At 39.4% G+C, this 23,313-nt stretch overlaps 1 protein-coding gene across 3 annotated transcripts in view; it reads left to right on the top strand.

Annotated features, from left to right (window-relative positions):
* Positions 1-23,313, top strand: part of LOC5574317 (plexin-A2) — a 247,689-nt gene that overhangs the window by 102,033 nt on the left and 122,343 nt on the right. The window lies entirely within an intron of this gene.

Raw genomic sequence — 23,313 nt, 5'->3', positions numbered from 1 at the left:
ACCTACTTGAACTTTGACAGTCGAGTAGCTATTTCAGAACAAAGTTGCCAGATGGTTAGGGTAAATGATCCAATAGTTGTGGGTGTACCTATAGTTGCGGTACTGCCATTTCTACTACTTTCATTGAATTTGATACAGATCCGGCACTATCAAACGATCTATTGGCTTGTTGTCACCTGAAGTAATTTAAAACATCGTTGATTCCTTAGAAATTGAGGAAATACCACCAAAAATGTCTAACCTTATCTCGCTTGTACCAATAGTTGCGGTAAAGTGTTTCTACACACTTAGAACAAATCACCAACGTCGGTAATTTATTTACCGAAATCTCAACAGCTGAACGATCGGTAATCAGTTCGGTAAATGAAAAGATTACCGAACGGTCCGAAATTTTCTTTTCGGATGGTATTTGTCAAAATTACTGAGCGATCGGTAATTATTTACCGAAAATCTGTAACTTCGGACCGGCGTCTTTTTCCCGGAAGATTGTTTTAAGCATGAAAAAAACAAACATATAAGATTCTTTCACTACACTTTATTAACAAAAGTAATTAACTATTGCCACTAGGCTTGGCAATTATTGGGGACATGTCCATGCTACATACGTCGGACTCAACCAAGTGAAGCTGTAACATGGAATCTTCTGTGTTGTGCTGGAAAAGGAGCAGTGGAAAGGCTGCAGACGGACGTGATCATAAGCTGTAAACGATTTAAAATTGTATACTCAATATAACCTAAATAATTTGCTCTATTTACCTTAACATAATATCAGCATCCACACTAAATCTTTAAAATAATTGTTCTACTAAATGCTAGGAAAAATCAAAATTCGAACTCCTTAGGTAATTAGCTAAAGGTTTGTTTTGACGTTTCGATCGGGTCAGATTACTGAGCTGTCGGTAGTCTAACTCATTGATTACCGAATAGTCAGTTAAATATTTCACAGACTTCGGTGATATCGTAGATTAACAAAATGTTCGGTAATTTTTAATCACAGCTTACCGAAATTCAGTAATTTTGTTCGTGACGCACTATCAAAAGCTGGCCAATTACCGAATCATCAGTATTTTTGTGAATTACTGATCGGTTTCGGTGATTTCGTTTACCGAACTCACAAAGTCTGTTTAAGTGTGTATGATGGAGGATCCTATAAGAAAACAACGGATACCGCAACTATAGGAACACAAACTAAGAATATATAGCAACTAAAGGAACACTGTACCAATAATGGAGGTATCATTTTTCACTGATATACCGTTGGTTACTGCGATGAAATATTTTTCCCGTTAAGTAAATTCCCGATGGTTCTTGTAACAACGAAAAAAGCAGAAAATAACTTTCGAACTGCTCCAGAGCAGGGTTATTTTTAACGGGAGGGGAAATAACTATCGAGCTGTCAAATTTTAACTAAAACTTGAAACGAATCAATGAAGCGGTTCACAGCCTTAGTGGCAAAAAACGATAATAACGCTCCGGGGAGCACCGCGCCGCGACCTGACTTCTTGGCGGGGTTGCTGCTGATGGATGAAATCCGCGCCGCATCTCCTTCTGCACAACAACGCCAATGAGCGATTTCGGTATCGGTCTTTTGTTACCCTATTATACTTGCTTCCCCTTGCTGTTGTTGTCGTCGTCGTCGTCGTCTTTGTTGCTGTTGCACTGATTGTTGCTGCCTGGCCTCCTCTGCTGCGAGTCTTTGCTAATAATGTATGCATGCATTCATTCATTCAATCATTTCACTTGACGATATACTTTTCTTTCGAACGAATCGTTTCGGATGGAAGTGCATTTTGTTCGCCGGGTTCGAGAAGAGCATTGTTACCGCACCGAAGACGACGGACGAAGCGAAATCGTTGTTGGTGGATTTTGGCCGCTGTTGCTTTTGCTCTTGCGCTAGGTGCGCTTCTGGGTAGTTGTGATGGCAGTAAGCGGTGCGATTGTGATAAATTTATTATGTGTATGGGTTGCTTTGCTTTGGCTGCCTGCGACGACGACGAAGGCGACGTGACGTGACAACAAACCACAGCAGGCGGTGTGGAGGAACCTATAGGAAGGAATAAGTGTACAAAAAAGAGGAAAAAACTATAAACATGACAATGTTATCTGATACAGTTACTTTACATATTGAAAGTGAATAAATTTTCGCCCTCTGCACGTTGGCTGCTGTTGTTGTTGTTTCGTTTGTTGTCTGACGGAACACGGTTTGGCGTGTGGAATGCTAGCTGGTTAAATATTCAGCATTCTTTTTTTTTAGATAATTATTGTTCGCAGATAGCGTGCAAAAGTCGAACCCGCGAAGTGAAAGGTTATAGGACGATTTATTCGATTTTTAGATGTGATAAGCGGATCATGACTTGCTATGGTTTTTGAACGGCGCATTGGCCTCGTCCTGGAATTGGGTAACAAATGACTTCCGATATGCTTAAACGGCTCTTTTTGTCACGTGATTTAGGGGTTGCTTTATATAACAATTTATGCTCATAACCCTGGGATATGTTTTAAAGCCTCCAATGAACTTAACGACGCTCCAGCAGTCACTTCATAGATTCCTTGTGCAAAATACTCGGGAATTCTTCAAGCGCTTTTTCAAAAAATACACTCAGGGACTGCTCCAGAGATCATTTCAGAAATTCCTCCAAAGATTCCTATAACATTTTTTTTAAATTCTTTAGTAACTTAATGGGTTTTGCAAAGGATTCATCCAAAGATTCTTCCGATAAATCGTCTATAGTAACTACTCTATGAAATTGTAAAAATATTCCTACAAAAGTTTCCGAATTTATATAAATCGATTACTAATTATTGAGGCGTCCGATTTGAAAACAGTCTTCGGCAAAATTATAGCCAAATATTATCTAATGCAGCCCACAGACGCTCGGACGGTTTGACCAACATTGACTCTGCCCCCAGGTTAGTAAAACCGATTTATGTTGCTGCAATTGTTTGACCGACTGTCAAAGTTCGTTGCAGCAACACTATGTTTCTTCGCATGTTTTGAATGATCTCGGTAAGTCTAGTGAATATGTGATTGTTATTTTTATTCGAATTGTGTGTCTGTGGGTGGGCAAACTTCTACGATTTTTGGGCAATAATCGTAGCGAGGAAGAGCTGAGTATTGAGTATTGTGACGTGATAGTTTTTTAAAAATACCCATATTCCCTTGCTTCTGAGAAAAGGAAGCATTGTGAAAATCAGCAGCTCCATCAGAATTTGTTTGAAATAGTAGTGTAGCAGTGTCATTGCTAATAATGTGTAGTCAAAATGGTTTTGAATAATTTTTCATTTAAGTGCTATTCTGATTACTCCTGACTTTTACATAAGATTAGAGACTTAAATGTCAATTGTCATAAAGTCCTAACAAAATTAGGCTGTTTAGTAGTAGTCTAGTTAATTTCATTTTTTATTGTTAAAAGTATTTACTGGTCATTACGTTCATATATCCTCAAAGAAAAAAGTCCTTTCCTTGTCTGTTCAACAATTTCTCGAACCTAGCAAGTGAACCCTAATGATCGATCTCAGCGTCTTACTTTCCATAGTCATTTTTATAGTGAATATTTAAGAGTAAGGTTACCTTAGGCTTCTATAACAGTCTCTCACTTTTCAAGGGAGTGCTTCGTGAAGCCCAAGCAGGACAGTTCGGTTTTGCGTCGTCCGTTAGATTTTGCTCACAATTTCGCGCGTTTTCGTCGCCGGAGAATTTCTTTTTTTTTTCCTGTTTGGAGCGTCTTGCTGGGTAGTGCTTCGTGAAGCCCAAGCAGGACAGTTCGGTTTTGCGTCGTCCGTTAGATTTTGCTCACAATTTCGCGCGTTTTCGTCGCCGGAGAATTTCTTTTTTTTTTCCTGTTTGGAGCGTCTTGCTGGGTAGGTATTTGGGAAGGCCCAAGCAAGACGGTTTGTTTTCGGAACGCCAAGAAGTTTTGCTGTCAGTGTCAGTTTTGTGTTCAGTCGAGAATGGATTACCAACTGGTGAGTTCGTTTCATGCTTATGATAACACAATTTTTCTTGAAAGCGTAACTTTTATGTAATATTAAAACAAACTTTGTATGGTTCGCCACTATAAGTGTCGGCATTATGCTATTCTCTTATACAATTTCAATATACATATATTTTTCTCTTTTTGACATTATTAAAAATTATCTTTTGAATTGTTCGACATTGTGAATGTTGACGTATTTTTTAAAACTTCTACCATATCGAGACAAAATGCACAGTAATACGCATATGTCATTTTCTAACAAACTATGTATGGTTCGTCACTACAAGTGTCGGCATTATTCCTGTTTCATATAATTTAAAATATATACATGTAATTTTCAGTTTTCGACATTAATAAAAACGTCTTTTGAATTGTTCGACATTATAGATGTTGACCTATTTTTTAAAGCTTCTACCAAAAACTTCTCGAGACAAAAATACAAAACTAGCTTTAAATATAAGTCGTATATTTCCCCCTTGTCCATGGATCGCATCACCGACCAGAGGTGACTCCCAGATCTTTTCCTCCCTCACTAATAAACACCCTTCCCGTGGTGATTGTGGAGATGCAGAGGTATTCTCGGTCTCTAGAAGCAACAATCATTACACCCTAACATTCCTTCCCCATCCCAACTGACTGTAAGGACTTGGCCGGCGCCGTTATTGATCAATAATATTAGATCTGCTAAAATTGCACTTCGAGAGTAAGCGGAAACTCCCATCCCTTATTCATTTGGATCGTAGTGCAATTCTTACCAGTTCCGATCAATCACGGAGTAGCAACCATTGACATGTACAGTCAGTCTATGCTATGCTATGCTATGCTAATAATCGTAGCGAGGAAGAGCAGAACTTTCAAAATTTAAGTACCGGAAGAAATTGAAATTGATGAGGAATTCCAATTATAATTCGCACGAAGAATTACGGCAAAACTCTAAAATTATGAGGGGATTTTGTCGGGGATTATTATGAACAGTCATCGATATGGAAATGGCTTTGGTAATTTCTTCAAAGATTCTCTCCAACATCTTTAGTGGTTTCCTCTAGTTATTCTACTTTGAAGTTTTTCCATGAATCCATGAGTTATACTAGGGATATGCTTCATGGGATTCTATCAGGAGTTTTACCAGTAATTCTTCTAGAAATTTATCCACGGTTCTAACCAGAAATTTCTCCGAGGAAAGTTCTGAACGCATGATTTTATTAATTTATTATTTTAATTATTATCTTTATTAACAAGATTTGCAGCCCAATGCTGGCTTATCTCGGGCCAGCAATAAAAAAATACTTCAAGTGGTTTTTCAGAGCTTATTCCAAGGTTGCCTCAAAGAATTCCTCCCGAGATTGCTGTAACAATTTCTTCAAAGATTTCTTCAGGAATTCTTCAAGTTAGTTCCAAGGATTCCATCATGCATTATTTAGGAATCACATAATGAATTCTTTCAAATACTTCTCAAAAAATTCATCACCAGAAATTCCTCCAAAGATTTCACCAGGACTTTTTCAGGGCTTCCACCTAGGACTCCTCCTTATATTCCAGGAGTTGCTTCAGAAATTCCAAAAGGAATTTCTTCAACCGTTCTTTTTTTTTCTACAGAGTCCTCCAGAGATTTACCCAAAACCTTCGCAAGGGTTTTATAATGCTTCCTTCAAGTATTCCACCAAAAAATACGTTTAAACTAAAAGCCCAGATGGAATTCCTGATAACCCTTGGAGATATTAATTCGTTTCGGGAGGCATCCCTTAATCAATTCCGGGAGGACTCCTTTGAAGAATTTCCTAAAAAAAAACCCCTGGAAGGAAATTCTGGTAGAATGCCTTACTAAAATCCGGGTAGAATCCGTCGTAAATAGCCTGATGGAACCCAGAAAACCCTTAAGGGAATTCCCGAAGGAACCTTTCGAAAAATTCCTGATATAATCCTTGTCAAAACTTCTTATGGAAACCCAGAAGGTGTTTATGATGGAGTCCCGAGAGGATTTTATAATGAAATCTTAGAAGTATTTCAAGAGGAATCCATGGATGGAATCCCTGCAGAAACTCCGAATGAAATCTATTGAAAGACTACTGATGAAATGCCTAGAAAAACTTCTGATGGAGTCCTTGGAAAAAGCTTCGATGTAATCCATGGAGGAATTCTTGATAGAATACCTGTAGAAATTCCAGGTAGAATATCTTATGAAACTTCTAAAGGAGATCCCAAGAAGGAATCCTAATAGAATCCATAGAAAAACTCCTGCAGTAATCCCTAGAAGGACTTCTGATGTAATGCCTGGAGGAACACCTAATAGAATCTCTGAAGGAACTTCTGGCGGGATCCTTATAGGAACTCCTTAAGGGGATTCTTGATAATATGCCAGACGAAACTCTTTATAAAATCTCATAAAAAATCCTGATGAAGTTCCTTGAGAAATCCCTGATATAATCTCTAGATAAATTCAAAATTTAGGCCCAGATAGCTGTAGCGGTAAACGCGCAGCTATTCAGCATGACCATGCTAAGGGTCGTGGGTTCAAATCCCACTGGTCGAGGATCTTTTCGTAAAGGAAATTTTCTCGATTCCCAGGGCATAGAAGTATCTTCGTACCTGCCACACGATATACACATGCAAAAATGGTCAATCGGCAAAGAAAGCTCTCAGTTAATTTACAGTGGAAGTGCTCATAAGAACACTAATCTGAGAAGCAGGCTTTGTCAAAGTTGGGACGTAACGCCAGAAAGAAGAAGAATAAATTCCAGTTGCAATCACCGAAAGACCTCCCTAGAACCCCTAGCAAAACTTTTTAAAAAGAAAACCTGTAGGAATTTCAGGTGGAATTTCTGAAGAAACTTCTAATGTAATCTCTAAAGGAACTTCTTCGGAAATCTCTTGAAATTTGTGAAGAAATTACTGATAAGATTCCTGAAGGAATTCCTGATGGAATCCCTGGAGGAACTCCTTATGCAATCTCTAAAAGAAATCTCTGAAAAAATTTCTGATGAAATCTCTAGAAAAACTCCTGATGGAATTCCCATAGGAGCTCCTTCTGCAATCCTTGGAGAAATTCCTGGTAAGATTCCTGATAGAATCCCTAGAAAAACTCCTTATGATATAACTAGAAGAAATCCTGATGGAATTTCTAGCGGAACTCATGATATAATCTCTTTAAGAACTCCTGATAGAATATCTGGAAGAATTCTAGGTGAAATAAAGGAAGGAACTATTAAATCCTAATGAAATCCCCAGAAGAACTCTGATGGAAGCCCTAAAGGTACTCTTGAAAGCATACATATAGAAACATCTGATGGAATCATTGGATGAATTTCCGATAAATTAACTAGAACAGTTCCTGATAAAATGCCTATAGGAATTTCGGATGAAATCACCGATAAAATTCCTGACAGAACTCCTGGTAGAATTTTTAGAGCTGTGGAGGAACTCCTGATAGAATCTCTGGAGGAGTTCCAGGTGAAATCTCTGAAAGAGCTCTTGATGGAATCCCTGGAGGAACTCCTGATGAAATCCACAGAAGAACTCTGATGGAAACCCTGACGGTGCTCTTGATAGAATCCCTATAGGAACTCCTGATGGAATCACTGGAGGAGCTCCTTATGGAATACGTGGAGGAATTCCTAAAGATATTATTGAAAGAACTTCTGATTAAATCATTGGAGGAACTTCTGATAAATTCCCTAGAAGAGTTCCTGATGGATTTTCTAAAGTCATTTTCTAAAATCATTGGTGGAATTCGTGATGAATTTCCTAGAAGAAATCCTGATGGAATTCCTATAGGAACTTTTGATGAAATCCCTGGAGGAATCCCTGATAAGATTCATGATGGAACTCCATTGGCGTAGCTAGGATTTTTTTCTGGAGGGGGCCTAGGGGGGGCCTAGCAAATACTTGTTTTACAGAAGTCGGTCGCAATAATCAAGATTTTTACAAATTTCGTCATTTTAACAGATTTGTATTGTTTTATTCATTTGTCTCATTTCGTGGTACATCATTTATATTTGTAAATTCGCTACGGAAAAGATTCATTATGGCTGTAATCCAGTTTAAAACCCTTTAGGAATTCTAACAAAAAAAAAAAACTCTCAAGGAATGTCCTTTGTGATGCTTCCACGATTTTTTCAGGTATTCAACCATATGCTTTGAAAAAAATCCTCTGTGAATTTCTTACGGGAATTTCTTCATGAATTATTTTCGTACTTTTCAGTGCTTTCTCCATGACTCCTTTACCAGTTTTCACTGAGTTTGCCTGGGATTCCCACAGAAAATTATTACCAGTCTTTCTGATCACTATAAAATTTGTCGAAGAATCTCGAATTAATTGATTTGCTTAAAATCTGTTGAAAAATTCCACCAGAAATTCGTTAGAAATTCTTTGAATATTTTCGACTGGAAGGTCCTCTACGTACTTGTTACAATTTACTTTTTATCAATTGTTACTTTAAAGTATCCTCCAGTTGTTCATTATTAATTTGTTAATGATTTTCAGGAATTACTGAGGATTTCTCCAAACAAAATAGTATACTAAATTCTAGAAGTCTCACCTTAAATGTCATCAATATCACCAAGCAAGGATTCATTCCACGAATTCTTCAAAGAGTTTGCCAAAAGTTTTCACAACTTTGGTTTTGAACTTCATGCTAAAGTTCCTCTACAGGAGTGTTTGAAAAAATCGCAGAAAAAATTATCCAGACTTCCTGCAAAAAAAAAAAAAAGAATCTTCCAGGTACTAATCCAAGGATTCCTTGTAGAATTCCTCAAGTATTTCATGAGTAATTAAAAGGAATTCGATTGGGAACATGTTTCTCAAAGAAGTTGTCCGCAGATCTATCAGCGTTTTTTCACAGATAATTATTTTTTTAGATTTCTCTAACATCAATGAGCAACATCCCGCATTTTTTTAAACCCCGCTCGAAAACCCTGACTAAGAAATTTTTATTGAATTCTAACTTTCCTATAAAATTTCTAGCTGAAAACGTTCAACAGTTCTTTCGAAAACTTTTCTGTGAAAATACTCAAAGATTTCCGGTGTAATTTGTTCAGGGATTTCTTAGAAAGCTACACTTTTGTTTCCTAAGATTCTCCCGAAAAATTTACCAGAGATTTATCTAAGTATTTTCCAGTGAATTTTAAATCACACTAAGGATTCTTTCGGGAATTTTTGAAGAAATTTTCCATCATTTTCATTAAGATTTCGCAATTCATTCTTGAACTTCTTAAAAAAAATCTTGAGAACTTTCGTCGGGAATTCTATCAGGTTCAATAAATAAGCCTAATGGTAATCTCAGGATTCTTCCATAAATATTATTTAAAAATGTGTACACTCTTTATTTTTTGGTTCAAAAACTACTCCAGGAAAGTATCAATATTTTTAGGGATTGCTTTACAAATTCCTCTACGAATCACTCCATGCCAGATTTCCAGGGAAACAAATGTAAAAAAAAATAAAAAAAATTTGTTGGTAAATTTGTTGAAGTTTCATGAACATATTGATGTAGAAAGAACCATACCTTTAGAAATTTCAAACAAACTTTTCCAAAGTGTCTATTATCGATTATTTTGTAGTACTGTAGAAGTGCAACGCGAAAATATTGCCGGTTTATCAAAGATGTATTGAGATTATATTTGTAGTGTAAGATGTTAATGAATTTAAATCTTAGGAGAAGCTTTTGCATTACTTTGCAAAATTGTTGAGGAATTCCTGATGGACTTTCAAAAAAACAGGAACCGTACTATTAGAATTCGGTAATTTTTCAAAACTGCTATAATTAAGCTCATTTTTAAATTCTTCAAAATGATGCATTATGAAGTATGGAAAGCTTTTTGTACAAGGTTCCTCAAAGCGTCATGCGAAGGAAGGAGAAGCAACGAAATGTTGAAGCTTGGAGAACAAAAGATAACAATGAACAATAATTTATAATCTTTTCTCTAGAGGTAAATTACATGACTGTTAAACCTCTGTAATGAATTTACAAATAAAACAATTTCCTCAAGAAGTTTCATCAGAATTTTTTTTGAGAATTTATCCTTGAAATCTATCTTTCCTTGACCGCTGGTTTTCTAGAATCCTGCCAGAAAGCCTCTAGAAATTCTGCCCTCGTATCGCACAAAAATTCAAACCAAGAATATGGATTCTGACAATAATTGGTAACATTATTTCTAGAGAAGTGTTTTAAGGAAGATCAATACAAATTTCTTTATGAATATCTTGATAAATCGTTTCCCTCTTCCCAGTTATTTCGGTACACGTTTCTCTACAGATTCCTTTACCGCTATGCTAATTTCGGAAGCAAAAGTTTTCCTGGGGGTTTTCAACAAATTTCCTCTGAATATTCGAAGGCAAGAGATATTTCAAAAACATTTTTCTTTCAAATTTTTGAATAAATCTGACATAGTTGGAAAGGATGTCCACCAGGAGGAATTGAAGCTTTGAAAGTATGAACATGTCCCACAATATTATTTGACTAAGTTCCAAGAGATTTGCAAAACTTCTGAAGCCACCTTTCAATATTCCTTGAGGATTTTGATTATACTTAAATTCTATTGAGAATATCGAAAAGTTTTATGACAAAATTTTGCTACAAATCTGCTGAAAATCATTCAAATAATCTATGAAATAATATTTTTTTTTTTAAATTGAGCAATAAATTTATTCTTGCGAAAATACTTCAAACATTGAATCAAAAAAAATTTATCGTTGGAATAAAACACTATGGTCGGTTTTGTTATTTTTTTTTCGCACCAGGTTAAATTACTGCCATTTATCTGAAGAAAACTTGGCCATGTCAAAATTCCTTAAAGGTTAAGCCTCATTTTTCGACATAAATTCCCGCTATGTATTGTCTAAAATATTTCTTTAGTAGTTTTGTCTATTTTTTCGGACATTTTACGAGTTGAAGTTAATGTTCTTGTATTTGTAATCTTAGTAATATATATTCTTTAGTGAATTCTCATAGGGGAAATCATCATCACCGAACACATGAGAAAACACAATGCAGTGAATATGCTGCTTAATGCTCAAACAGCATTATTTGGATAATTAAAAAAAAATAATTTTAGAAATCAAATTTACAGAATTTTGACGCTTTTTTCTACCGTTGTCGTCGACGCTGTGTAAATTCACACATTTTGACTTGCCACAGTAGAAGCATTAACCTAAGAATGCTAATGTCGCTGCTGTTCGTGTTACCAACATCTAGTTTGCTGCGATGTGACAGCGTGAGCACCGGGCCTCAAAGTGTCAAACGCCAAAACAAATCGATCAAATCGTGGGATCGATCAATTAAGGAAAAATAACGAATAAAGATAATAATTAGTTAAATCAGTTTTGTGACAACAGCGCCACTAGCGTTCTACTACTAATATTTCTATTCTTGCCACTCATCTGCATCCGCAGTTCATGGGACGTCGAAGCTTCACTTCGCCATGCTAACGTCGATGTTCGTGCAACATCCCTTCAGACGGTACAATCAGTTCGTCAAACATTTGGCTCCGCTCACCGGTGGTTTGAGGAAAATCATACTCGTTTGATTTTGGCCGACAGATTTGCCAACCGTCAAAGTGATTTCACAAACTGTCAGATTTGTTCGTCAAGCAGCATCACACACGGTCAAACATAGCACCAACATATTAACCTGGGGCGGAGTCAATGTTGGTCAAACCGTCTGAGCGTCTGTGGGATGCATGACAGTATCATCGAAGCTTTAATCCTCAAGTCTACATGGGTAAATACTATGACCGATTAAACGAATTGTTTGCTTCTCCCATAACAATTCCCATACAAACTTTGAAAGGCTTGTGCAGTCTCAGTTTTCATCCAAATGAGGTCAATTTTTAAGAAGACAATCAGAATTTGATCTAGAACCAAATGACCTTAACACCTTATACTGCACTGTTCTGTGGTAAAGCTTAAGAGCACTAAGCTTAGATACAAAATCTATCCCAGAGGAGATGTAATGTCAAAACGAAGAACAATGTGCACTTGAATTATTTAGGACTTCCCAATCGCATTGTCGTCAACTTGTATTCCCGGCCCATCAATATATGTATTCCGAACATGTCCGGAAATCCCAACAAAATCGTAAAACGTTCCTACGACCCACAGCATTCAGCGCAGCGTGTTCCTTTTCGGAAAATTTATGCCGCCAGGGCACATGGCCTCCTATGTCAACCTAATATTTCGCCGCAATAAAAGATCATCGCCCATTTTGGACCGGCAGAAACAGAAACACGAACGCCACTCGCTCGGCCTGAAAAACACAGCCTCCAATTTCCCAGTGGCAAGGCCCCAAAAGTGATGTAGGACAACAAGTCAGGCCACAACGATACACCCCACAAGCAAGCGAGCGAGCACCTACTCGTATCCCCCACTCGGTGTACGCTCTTTTGTGTGTCTGTCGATGATCTGCTTCGCAGACATCATCTTCGTGCGCGCCAGCATCATATCCAACCAAACGTACCTCCTCATATTGAGAATGGTGGACAGAGATGCCAGATCTTCGGAGCATCGATTCAATGCATAAATTCCTTCCTTGGCCGAGTGGTTAGCGTCTGCGGCTACAAAGCAAAGCCATACTGAAGGTGCCTGGGTTTGATTCCCGGTCGGTCAAGGATCTTTTCGTAATGGAAATTTCTTTGACTTCCCAGGGCAGAAAGTATCATCGTACCTGCCACACGATATACGAATACATGTGGAAGTGCTCAGTGAAAACTAAGTTGACAACCAGGCTCTGTCCCAGTGAGGACGTAATGCCAAGAAGCAGAAAAAGAAAAAACATAAATTATTATAATGTCGATTGAACAGCACTTCAAATTAACGTATCAGGGTAACTTCACCGGAAGGCCATGAATTGAATAAACATAGCAAAGTAGCTAAATTGCTTGTTTTGAAATAAATTGAATAATTTTAAAGATAAAAAAAGGGCATCGCAAAACGCATGAGCGTAAAGAGAGCCTATAGCTCATTACCACAGCGGGTTAAGAATAACAGAATGTCCTGAAGATTCAGGCTTCTGAATTCAGTTTCACTTAATAAGTGTTTACCAAGTAATTGGAATCGTATTTGCGAAAAAACTGGACAATTACATATCAGGTGATACGAAGTTCCATAATCGGAGTCACAACTATCACACACAAATGAGTGAGCCGGCTGAATATTTGCCATGTGATAGTTGAGTCGGCAGTGCCCTGTCAACGCTCTGACCAAGAGACTGCAATTCTGCTTTGCCAGATTTGTTAAATACTTCGCCACCCTTGGAGATGGCTCAGTAATGTACAATTTTGCTAGACGACACGACTCCAAACTATTCCAATATTGCTTGTGCTGAGTTGCCGCCCAAGAATTTATCTGAAGCTTCACCCAGCACTTCGAAATTGGAATAGCCGGCTCAGGGCCAATGAAGTCATGTGATGCTCCATCGCGATTCATTTCTAGCGATGGAAGAATGGCCAGGTACCCATACAAGGTTTGCAGATTTGACTGAATTCAGTTCCTCAATTTTCCTATAATTCAGAAGTGGGATCAAGATCTTACGTGATTTTCTAGAATGACGAGCTTATTTCAAACGAGAAACGAAAACGAAAATTCCATGGTTGTTGGAGAACGCGGAGGTGTTACGGTTGATGTAAAAATTTATGATAATCAAAATGGGCATACAAGAATTCAGGAATGATGATTGACAAAACTATGCAACGAAGCCTTTGGACACGGTATTGAAATCTTGGATCGAAGGAGTGGAAGATGTTGTCGGCGGATAAAACCATCAAAACTTTTGAAAAATATAGTCTAAATTTCAAGTTATCAGAGTTATCGAAACGGGAACATTGTGAAACTGGTAATTAAAAGGATTATTTGAAGCGGAAGAAGAAGAATTTTGTTCAGCCGACTGACCTCACTCAAACTGTAAACATTTGTATAAAGACTACCGAAAAGCTAAACATTACATATAATTTGCAATTGGATTAGATGGACAAATTGATGTGAAGATTTGCGAAAAAGTTACACGTCTTCTCAGTGAGAATCGAACTCACGACTCCCCGATCTCTAGTTGGGGCGCGTTAACCACTACGCCATGAGAGGACTCATGAACGCAGAAGTTAACCTGAATTCGATTTCAGCTCAATAATCACGTGGTCCTCTTTCGCAAAGTGCACCTCTTTCGGAAGAATTAGATGCCCATCCAAACACAACGCTTTCTATATATATCCAATGCCTAGCCCGAGAGCGCATTGTTTTTTAGATATAGGAATAGCACACTACACTAGCCAGCAACTGCGCTGGCTGAGGTTTCTATTGTGTGGGCTTCCAATGGGTCGCGACGTTCTCAAACGACCGGTTACGGAACATGAGTCCGTTGCTCGATAAATACTTGTTTTTTAATTATGAATCGTTCTTCCGAAAGAGGTGCACTTTGCGAAAGAGGACCACGTGATTATTGAGCTGAAATCGAATTCAGGTTAACTTCTGCGTTCATGAGTCCTCTCATGGCGTAGTGGTTAACGCGCCCCAACTAGAGATCGGGGAGTCGTGAGTTCGATTCTCACTGAGAAGACGTGTAACTTTTTCGCAAATCTTCACATCAATTTGTCCATCTAATCCAATTGCAAATTATATGTAATGTTTAGCTTTTCGGTAGTTGTTAAACTTCCACTCGGCTGGTTGGCCGTAAACCACGATTCATAATTAAAAAACAAGTATTTGTATAAAGGTTTTTCCAGTCGGATCGTTCAGCAGAACGAAGAGCCTTGCGAGCCGATTTGAACGACTCTGATCCAGCTGAACGGCGTCTGTTCCAACTCCTTCTACATTGCTTCCTGAGTCTAGTCAGATCGGAATTCCACCATGGGGTCCCTCTTGTATTTGTTTTTTTTTCTTGTCAAATCGTATGATGGGGATCCTCACTTTTAGTCGCTGTTGATAATTTTTTCCCAATAACTTTGCAAGAAGCCAAAAAGAGCACTTTGGGTCGTTTTTCTTAAAGGGTGCATGTTACCCCAGATTCCCTCATTTCAAAATTGTAGTTTACGGAACAAGTTGCAGAATGATGATTTTTACAGCACGAGTGGTAAATTTATCCTACGAGGCTTGTAAAAATCGAGTTCTGCAACAAGTTACGTACAACATTTTTTGCAAATTCGTCGAAGACCACTTGAGAGCTTTAGAAATTATATCGGAATGCACTCACCATTATTTTACAATTTCTGAAAAATTGTTGTGTAATGATTCATTACGCAACTCAAAACAGTTGCGTATTGAGAAAGCGTTGCGTAATGAATCATTACAGCACTGATTTCAGTTGCGTAATGACTATTCCCGCTTTGCATACTTCAGTGCAGGAAAGTAGGCCGTTTTATGACAGATTGGCGTGATGAAAAACAGCCTATTACGATGACAAATTGCAAGAATAAACGTTTCTTTTTAATATGTTAAAACCGAAATTCATGAAAAAATGCTAAAAACTGCTTGGAAATATTTTGAAAAATACTGTGGAAAAAATCTAAAAAAATGTGTGGAAAAATACAAAGAAGGCTGAACGAAAAATCTTCAAAAAATATTTGGCTGTGTTTTATGATTTTCTGGAAAAAAAACTGACGGTTAAGTTCTACAGAGATGGAATCGGTAATTTTTGGGCACTTACCTTTAGAAAACAGACGATAAAATTTAATAAATTTACAAGAGAAACTATCGATGAAGTTTTTTGAGGAACTTGAAGAATTTTTTTTTTTTTAATAAGGCACTCTGTGCTCGTGGCCACTACTGTGCCGGAATCAGTTGATCTGTAGCTTCTTCTTTTACCGATACAGATCCATTTTCAACTTATCTATATTTACATCTTACTTTCACTCTCTCCTACTCTATAACTCTCACACAGAGCAGGTAGGAGAGAGCTCTGCTGTTAGTGAGGCTAGCTGCCTGCGAAGAGGGTCAGTTTGTCTCAGTCACCATCTGATACTGACGGAGGATGGATGTGCTCCCCAAAGCACGGTCCTCCGTGAGGCGTCTTCTGGTGGCTGGACGGGGTTTTTTGTGGAGGGGCTGGGAATCGAATCCATGACCTTCCGCTTATGAAGCGAAAGCGTAACCTCAAGGCTACAGACCCCCCTATGAAGAAATTTTTGAGAAACAATTCAAATAACCTTGGTACCGTAATTTCGGGTGAAATTGATCATTTTTCACGGTTTTTCTAGTCTGTTTTCTATAATGTTAACAATTCCAAAAAACTAAATGCAGGAAAACAATTACGAAGGTGAGCCTCATCGACTCATGTTCCGAAATTTTCTAACAAATGTCATTTTAGTGTTAACAAATATCTCTAAAATAAAAAATCAGGGGATCTCATTTTGGGGTGAAATTGATCACTTGTCAATGCCATTATTGTTAGTTTTCAAAACAACTCTACATGATAAATTTGAGCTCCCTGAATCCGAATATGCTTGTCAAATTCTTAACAATGCAATGTTTATATAAATAACGAATAGCTAAATTTCAAGAATTACGCGGAAAACGCCTAAATGTTTGCAATTTCCTAAGGAATTCAATGATATCTAACAGAAATTCAATTATTTCAACCATATAAGCAAGTTGGTACGAGTTTTGGTGATGAAATCTGGTTTGGGGATACATCTCAAGTATCCTCACAAACTTTCAGATGTATACCATGTTTAAATCCTTGCTTAGAAATAGAAATTCATAGGTGTTTGTCAATACTGCACCGTGCATGATTTTGATATTTAACATTATTTTCATAGTAATAAACATTCTTTAACGCAAAAAACTTCACAACACACAATCCCACAAAAGTTACGACAAAAAACGTTCATTTACTGCAGCTTACATTGATATTTGTGCTCCATTACGAATAAATAAAATCGTGTGATACGATGATCAATTTCACCCTTCCGATCAATTACACCCGATTTTACGGTATCTCACTGATCAAAAGGGTCCACAAATCTTTGATTGATGCTTATTTTTATTTGATAACACGATAGACCGAAGGTTGTACGAATTTTACGGAGACGTGGTTTCAACGTAACTCCGTAGTTGAGCCCAATTACTCAATTTTTGTTATATTTCCATTGGAAAAGTTTACTTGACTTTGGGTTGATTTTACGGACAATTGAGTTCTATCAACCCAAACATAACAAAAGGTGCATTACTCCAAAACTGGCATTTAGGGCCAAAGCACCCCCATTGCATCGATGCAGTTGTTTACATTTTGATTTTGAGGAAAAAGAGGATGAGCCTCTGTACGTGCTATACATTATTTTGTTCTTTGGACTTTTACTGTGCACCGTGTGTTGGTGCTGTCTCGCTCTCTCTCACGGGCAACTTGAAACCATCACGCACGGTAAAAGTCAAACGTTTCTATAGCATGCACAGGCTCATACCGAGAGATCTTGGGTTGAATAAATTTTGGGTAAGGTAAACTCTATTTTGTTCTCTCCGTGTGACATTTCAGGAGGAACACGGAGAACAAAAAAACAAACAAACAAGATCAAACGACAGTTTAAGCTTTTTGACGTATTCAAATTGTCTGAGTAAAATCTAAATAAAGAAATTAAGATTGGATTTGAGTATTGTACCTTTTTACTCCATCCTAAATTGTTTATCTATTGACAGATACGCGTATTCCGATTACTACTTGTAGACTTCTTCAGTGTCAGTTACTTTTTTAATGATTCTCTTTAACATTTTAAGCTTATTTTGTGTTTGAACGCATGAAAATGTAAACCATCATTATAATCCTGTTCAGAGCCGAATTTATGAATGTGCGGGCCCAGGAAAGCTTTTTCGATATTATAAAATGGACTACAAGATAGTTTCTAACATGGCGCGGTCAATGGCTGGGCATGGCGTACCATTGGTACCTCGCGTGGCCAGGAGGAGGAGTTCAGACCCACGATTGGAAAGTTCAGCGCCCACCGGCTGACGAACGAGAACGGCCTACGACTGATAGATTTTGCCGCCTCCAAGAATATGGCCACTCGTAGCACCTATTTCCAGCACAGCCTCCCGTATCGGTACACCTGGAGATCACCTCAGCAGACAGAATCGCAAATCGACCACGTTTTGATCGATGGATGGCACTTCTCCGACATAACCGACGTCAGAACCTATCGTGGCGGTGGCGCTAACATTGACTCCGACCACTACCTGGTGATGGTGAAACTGTGCCCAAAACTATCCGTCATCAATGATGTACGGTACCGACGCCCGTCCCGGTACAATCTCGAGCGGCTGAAACAACCGGATGTCGCCAATTCGTACGCGCAGCATCATGAGGCAGCGTTGCCGGATGAGGGCGAGCTCGATAGGGCCCCTCTTGAGGACTGCTGGAGGACAGTCAAAGCAGCCATTAACGACGCTGCCGAAAGCATTGTCGGATATGTAAAACGGAGCTCAAGAAACGATTGGTTCGACGAAGAGTGCCAGGAGGTTTTAGAGGAGAAGAATGCAGCGCGGGCTGCAATGCTGCAGCATGGTACGCGGCATAACGTGGAACGATACAGACTGAAGCGCAAACCCGCCTATTCCGGGACAAAAAGCGCCGCTTGGAAGACGTGGAATGCCAAGAGATGGAGTTGCTGTACCGTTCTCAAGAAACGCGGAAGTTCTATCAGAAGCTCAACACATCCCGCAAAGGCTTCGTGCCGCGAGCCGAGATGTGCCGGGATAAGGATGGGAGCATCTTGACGGACGGACGCGAGGTGATCGAAAGGTGGAAGCAGCACTACGATGAACACCTGAATGGCGCAGAGAACACAGGCACAGAAGGTCAGGACAACGAAGGCGATGGCTACGTCAGCACAGCGGACAGCGGAAACCAACCAGCTCCCACGATGGGGGAAGTTAAGGATGCCATTCAACAGCTCAAGAACAACAAGGCCGCTGGCAAGGATGGTATCAGAGCCGAACTCATCAAGATGGGACAGGTTGGCCGCTTGTCTGCATCGGTTGATAGTCAGAATCTGGGAAACGGAACAACTACCGGAGGAGTGGAAGCAAGGCGTTATATGCCCTACAAAAAGGGCGACAAACTGGAGTGTGAAAATTATCGTGCAATCACCATCCTAAACGCCGCCTACAAAGTGCTATCCCAGATTCTCTTCCGTCGTCTATCACCTATAGCAAACGAGTTCGTGGGAAGTTATCAAGCAGGTTTCATCGACGGCCGCTTGACAACGGACCAGATCTTTTCCGTGCGGCAAATCCTCCAGAAATGTCGTGAGTACCAGGTCCCTACGTACCATTTGTTCATCGATTTCAAGGCGGCATACGATAGTATCGACCGCGTAGAGCTATGGAAAATCATGGACGAGAACAGCTTTCCCGGGAAGCTCACAAGAATGATCAGAGCAACGATGGACGGTGTGCAAAACTGCGTGAAGATCTCGGGCGAACACTCCAGTTCGTTCGAGTCTCGGCGGGGACTACGACAGGGCGATGGACTTTCGTGCCTGTTGTTCAATATTGCGCTTGAAGGTGTTATGCGGAGAGCCGGACTTAACAGCCGAGGCACGATTTTCACGAGATCCGGACAATTTGTTTGCTTCGCGGACGACATGGATATTATTGGGAGAAAATTTGAAACGGTGGCAGATTCGTTCACCCGCCTGAAACGCGAAGCAACAAGAGTCGGGCTAATGGTGAATGCGTCGAAAAACAAAGTACATGCTGGTTGGCGGAACTGAGCGCGACAGGACCCGCCTAGGAAGCAGTGTTACGAAAGACGGGGATTCCTTCGAGGTGGTGGACGAGTTTGTCTACCTCGGATCCTTGTTGACGGCTGACAACAATGTTAGTCGGGAAATACGAAGCGGAAGTCGTGCCTACTATGGGCTCCAGAAGAAACTGCGGTCAAGAAAGATTCACCCCCGCACCAAATGCACGATGTACAAAACGCTCATAAGACCGGTAGTCCTCTATGGGCGTGAGGCATGGACTATGCTCGAGGAGGACTTGCAAGCTCTTGGGGTTTTCGAACGCCGAGTGCTAAGGACGATCTTCGGCGGCGTACAGGAGAACGGCGTGTGGCGGCGAAGGATGAACCACGAGCTCGCTCAACTCTACGGCGAACCCAGTATCGTGTAGGTAGCTAAAGCTGGAAGGGTACGCTGGGCAGGGCATGTTGCAAGAATGCCGGACAACAACCCTGCAAAGATGGTGTTCGCTACGAATCCGGTCGGAACAAGAAGGCGTGAGGCGCAGCGAGCTAGGTGGATTGACCAGGTGCACCAGGACCTGGAGAGCGTGGGTCACAGTCGAGGATGGAGAGAAGCGGCCATGAACCGAGTGAATTGGCGAATTATTGTTTGCGAGGCTTCATCAAGATAATTGATGTAATAAGAATAGTTTCTAACATACTTTATTCAGTCAATATTTTGGTTATGGTTTCAATTCTATCAGCAGCCAGTATAAAATGGCATCACTACCCTGAAAAAACCTGAACCCGTAATTTTGGTTCAGAATACTGAAAGTATATGGGATATGGGTTATTTTATAATCGAATTTACATCATTTAATTTACTTTGTGGATTAAATATCAGATTAATCATTAATTGATTCATAGAAACATCCCAGGTACCAATTTGAAGCTGCTCAAACGCTTTTATAGCTAATTTAATTCAGCCTTTGTTTGAACAAAAGCTGTTCATAGCCTGCATTCACTGTTGTTCAGCTGTTAAACATCTAATTCTGGCGATTTATTGCGCTTATTCAGGCCTCTTTCAATAACCATAATTCTATTATTAGAACAGATGGCAATCTTCGAAAGCTTATCGATCGCTTATTCATCCATTATTCAACAATTAATAAAAAAATAAATAAAAAGTATTTACAGGTTTATAGTTTTGGGTTTTATCAACGCAACTAACAATTTCAAACACATAGTGTAGAAAAGTGCTGGAATTTAAAGATGAAGATTAGTAAATATGTGCCATTGAGATTTGAACTGGGATTTGCTGATTTATAACCACTTACCTTGACATCTGCTCCATATGAGACTGTGTGAACATCATCAACAGCAAGGGACTAACATATTATTTTGTCTGAATAAGGGCTATTTTAAAGGCTGCATTGAGGCTGAAGAAGTGCTATGCAAAAACACTTGAGTTAGCCGTCAAAGTGTGTTGTGATTTTTGTTTCAAAATAAATTCCTCGGTAATTTTCAATTTCTGCTATTCAATTGTTGTCAACGCAAGTTAGTAATGATTTCGATTTCGTAAAGTTAATTAAAAATGTTACAAAGAAATCTGTGTTCTATCTTGTTGTTACACAAGGTCATCGATGCCGGATTCAGGATTTTTTTCGACAAATGATAGGCCCGTGTGCGTTTACAGCATGTCTGCTTCGGGATGTGAAAATTTTGTTGTTCGATGAAACAGTTTTATAATAATTAATTTAGTGTTCGACCCAATGTAGGTATATATTTCGGTAAGTATATTTTTATCAACATACAGGTGAACAATTTTTCGACAATGGCTGTTGATTTGATTAAAGCTTTAAATAACCTTTAATCAATATCATTCAGGTTGGCTGAACAAAAGTTAAAATTGTAGATGAAAAATAGTTTGTTCAACTCAATATTCAGCTTTAAGTATACTGCTGAATAAGAGTGTTTAATAAGCTTTTCTTCAAATTATTGTTCAGCTGTCAAGGTGTTCAGCCTTGTACACCATTGATCAGCCAATATTCAGCAAATACTCTTGCTGTTCAGCTTTCATTGTTACTTGGGATTTTGATTCTTTGCAATCTTATGTGTGATTCAAAAAAGTTAATATCTCTTCAGCAATTTCTTGGCTTTTCGTAATTTGTTGGACCCCTAAAATGTGGGTGCCCTGGTGCATGGTTTCATTGGTTCCCCTAGAAATACGGCACTGATCCTGTAAAAAAAAAAACAATTTTCAATAACAAGTTTATGGAAAAAAAATCGATAAAATCACAATAAGGCATAACCATCGAATTTTTTTTCATCGTTTTTCTGAATATAAATAAATTCTAATATTTAGTAGTTTTATGCTCACTCGTGGCGCTCGTATCGCTTTTGTTCGAATTTGAGGTATGCGCGCTATCGGTGGCGAAAATCAGAATTGTGTGCATTGGGCAATAATATTCGTGGTCCAGAATCTTTTCGTAATAGAAATTTCATTGACATCCCTGGACAAAGAGTATCATCGCACCTGCCATACGATATACGAATACAAAAATGGCCACATTGGCAAAGAAAGCTCTCGGTTAATAACTGTGGAAGTGCTCATATTAACACTAAGTTGAGAAGCATGCTCTGTCCCATTGAAGACGTAATGCTAACAAGAAGAAGAAGAAGAATGTCTGTTTGTTCAAGGTAAAATTACTTTGCAAACATCAATTTCCGTAGCCTTCGTCCTCGATATCAATAGATCTTCCGAATCTTCAATTCCCTAGATCTGGCATCGCTGCTGGTGGCGGCGATGGCATGGCATGGTCATAATACGTCTTGTACATATACCTACAATATACGAATCACGCCACACAACCAACCAACAAACGATTGGTGTATTATTGCATTTCGAGAAGAGGCTTTTCGGGTCGTCGACTGCCGCTGGGTTGTACGCGGCGGCGGCGGCCAAAAACTCCGCCAGAGACTCCATTCATCCCCATCACCCGAATGATGCTCGCCTCGCACACTCTGGCAGTCAGTCAATCGCAGGAGGCCGATTTTGCTTCTTTTGTTCGGGAATTATTACTCGTAATTGACTGCCGCCGTTGTTGCTCTTGCCTGTGCGATATACCGAAAGCCTATTGAAAGCCTACTTCGATCCGTTCCGATCCATCGTCGTCGTCAATGGCCGACTCTTCTCGTATGCGGTGGTGGTTGATATCGTCGAATCAAAGCAATCCATGCTGCTCAAGTTGATGCTGGCTGATGCCGATGTCGATGATGATGATGATGGTGCTGGTGATGATGTGTGAACATCCAGAGTCAGCAAATATCTATTCTGCAAGAGGAAACGTCTCAGCAGTTTTTGGTTGAGCAATTGCTTTTACAGTTCTGCAGTTCAGGTTCGATTTATGATTGTGTGGGAGTGTCCGTTCTTCGATTGGCGTGCGAGTTCGATTGTGAGTGAATGAGACTGCGGTAAGAGTGTGTCTGAGGAGGGAGCTGAAGGTGGTAACCTGGTTTACTACAGTCGAAGAAGCCGTTCAAGGGCTGGTGAAGACGATGACGACATCACCGGGAGTTGTCGTTTGCCAGCAAAAGGGGATTTGAAGAAATACACGGGACCCTGCCGATGCACATGCCAAGCACAATTCACCGGAAGGAGTGACTAGAATGTAGACAATCGAGTAGATTAGGGTGCAGCT

Source organism: Aedes aegypti, chromosome 1 (genome assembly GCF_002204515.2).
Source record: "Aedes aegypti strain LVP_AGWG chromosome 1, AaegL5.0 Primary Assembly, whole genome shotgun sequence".
NCBI lineage: Eukaryota > Metazoa > Arthropoda > Insecta > Diptera > Culicidae > Aedes > Aedes aegypti.
Note: the sequence above shows the minus strand (reverse complement) of the source record. Positions and strands in the feature narration are given on the sequence as shown.